We start from the raw sequence: 3,014 nt of genomic DNA, 5'->3' as shown, positions 1-3,014 counted from the left end.
TCAGTGCTCTTAACTGCTAAGCCATCTCTCCAGCCCCCAAGATGTTGTAGTTTTTAAAATAAGCTTGTTTGGCATAAGACATCAACTTATGCAAGACCTCCCAGTATAAATATCTGTCTTCTTTATTTCTCAACCCTTGTCCTCACCCTCAACCCCTCACCGTTAGGACCCATATTCCTGTAGGTTTGGGTCCAACCCTCAGAGAGCATCCTCAGGGTCTACAATGATTTCAGCGTTTAACATTTTATAAGGGTCACAACGAAACACTTAAATGTCTGTTGCCAAGAGTTGTCATCACGTTCATCTGAGAGAGAAAACGGTCTTTGTCTTTGGAAGGTGGAAGGTGGCGAGCAATCTGTGATTCATGCTCAGTAGGAGACGGGCCTTGAACAGCTGCAAGGAGGCAATGGGAGAAGTGTGCTCACCTGTTGAGAGTGAGCGAGGGAGATGAGGAGAGCTAGAGAAGGAACAGCTTGAAGGGATGGATGAGAAAGGTAAGGAGTGTCCATGTTGGAAGATCAGCCAATGGCTGGACAGTCTGCGTAAGAGGTTGCCCACCCATGTGGAAGTGATTTCTAATCTGTCCCTTGTTATCTCTCACTCTGGAGCTCCTGGTATGATGTGACCATCTGATACCACAGAAAGGACTATGTTCAACCCCTGGTCAACACATATAAAGCAGAAAGAGCCCCACAGCAGGAATCTGAAGACAGAGGAACATGACCAACATGAGCCCTTGGGAGTTTTCACTGGGAAAGTATCCTTTCCCAGGGCCTTCATGCCTACATCTCACCAGGCAAGTAGACCCTGGCCATGTGGCTTGCACAAATACCAGGTACATATTTATGTAATTCTATTAGAGGTGCACTCAAGAAATTGGTGTTGAAAAAGGACCCTAAGAGAGACATACATGGATCTAATATATATGGGAAGTAGAAAAAGACAATATCTCCTGAGTAAATTGGGAGTGTGGGGATCATGGGAGAGGGCCGAAGGGAGGAAGAAGGAAGGGAGGGGAGTGGATGAAATATATAGCTCAATAAAAATAATTTTCAAAAAAGAAAAAATAGTTGTTGAAAGAAGTTACGTTTTTTATTATTTTATGCGTGTTCTGAGACCTCTGACTCTGATCCAGCCTCCAACTTTGACAGTGTGACTTTGCCCAGTGAACAGCAGAGCTGTAAGTTTGGTTTTATAGCAGGGTCTTAGAGGTTGCTCTTGCTAAACCACCACTCCACTCAGATCTGCAGGCGCCCAGTGTGTAACTGAAAGCACAGTGACAGCTTGACATCTCTACCTTCATCTTATGTCTGTCTCCCTTGGATCAGATCCCTGCTCAGCTCTGGGTAGCCATGTTCATCGCCTAAGGAGTTCCTGTCTATAGCCATCTATCTAGCCCAGCTCATCCCCTTTTAGGACTGAAGGCATCAATTGAGGATGGTAAGGAAGTTCCTGACAATGTTTAAAACATCTTGTTCCGGACCCCTGGAGTGGCACCTGAAAGTTCCTATCACTTGCCCTAACTCTGTGGTCTCCTTGGATTTCAGGGACAGTGGACCATGCAGGCAGATGACCTGTTATCAGACCGCCCCATAAGTGGGAACAGTCACCCCTACAGGGGCATTTCCCCTTAACCCCCACCCCTAAACAGAGTCAACTCAAGATGAGAACATACTTCCCCCTTATTTAGTGACAGTACTCACAGCTTCCCTAGAATGGTGGCTACGATCTACCAGACCACTTTGCCCGAGTCTGGTGGGTTTGCCTGCCTCTTTCTCCTCCCCTCAACTCTGTGAATTCCTGTGGTTTAAATGTGAAAATTTCCCCAAGTTTGTGTTTGGACACTTAGTTCCCAGCTGAATGTGTCTGAGGAGGTTGTGGAAACTTCAGGACATGGGCTCTGGCTAGCAGAGGTGTATCACTGGGATGAGCCTTTGAGAGCTCAGAGAGTGGCTACACTCCATCTTGTCCATAAAGATATAAAAACCCACTCCCATGTCCTCTGGCCCTTAGGGAAAAGGCCACTCCCATCACCACACCTCCCTTGCCACTATGGACTGGCTCTGGTGTACTGGACATGGTCTTCACACTGGAATAAACACCACAGCAGCTTCTACACGGATGCTGGGCAAGGGTAAAGGCCAGGCCTGGGTCAGACACCAGGTCATTAGAATTCCACTCAGCAAACAGAAGAACACCATAAGGACTTTTAAAAAGGCCACTTGTCACCTCCTCCTTCCCCAGCACCTCTTACCTTGGGAGAACACAGGTGATGTGGGGTTCCCCTCTGTATGCTGTGAATATATTTTATTACCATTGGTTAATAAAGAAGCTGCTTTGGCCTATGGCAGGGAAGAACATAGGTAGGTGGGAAAACTAAACCGAATGCAGGGAGAAAGAAGGTAGAGTCAGGGAGACACCACGTAGCTGATGAAGGAGAAAGACACTGGAACCTTACCAATTGGCCACAGTTTTGTGATGATACATAGATTAATAGAAGTGGATTAATTTAAGATGTAAGAGTTATTTAATAAGAAGCCTTACCTAATAGGCCAAGCAGTGTTGTAATTGATATAGTTTTGTGTGATTATTTGGGTCTGGGTGGCTGGAAAACATTAACACAATCTCCATTTACACATAGGTATCCAATAGGAATGTTCCATCACCAATGACCTGGGGCTTGTCCTAGTGTCTTCTCGGGGTATAGTCAAGGTCAACAAGCAATAAACAGCAGACATATTTAGAAAGCAAAAAGGTTAAGCCATGGAGAAGAACAGTCTTATGCCTAAGTCCAGAAACTAACCCAGTGTCCAGGGTGTAGCTTAGTGGGAGAATGTTTACCTAGCATGCATGAGATCCTAGGTTCCATCTCTTTCACAAGAGAAAGACGAGAGAAACTACAAGGGCCTAAGTCACCCAGCTGGGTTCCAGGTGATGCACCGCCGGCTGTATGACAAGGAGCACAAGCAGAGCAGATGCACCAGAAAGAGGATGTGCTGGCCAATTCACGATGG

The sequence above is a fragment of the Microtus ochrogaster genome, chromosome 18 (genome assembly GCF_000317375.1).
Source record: "Microtus ochrogaster isolate Prairie Vole_2 chromosome 18, MicOch1.0, whole genome shotgun sequence".
Lineage (NCBI taxonomy): Eukaryota > Metazoa > Chordata > Mammalia > Rodentia > Cricetidae > Microtus > Microtus ochrogaster.
This window is presented reverse-complemented; position numbering follows the sequence as displayed.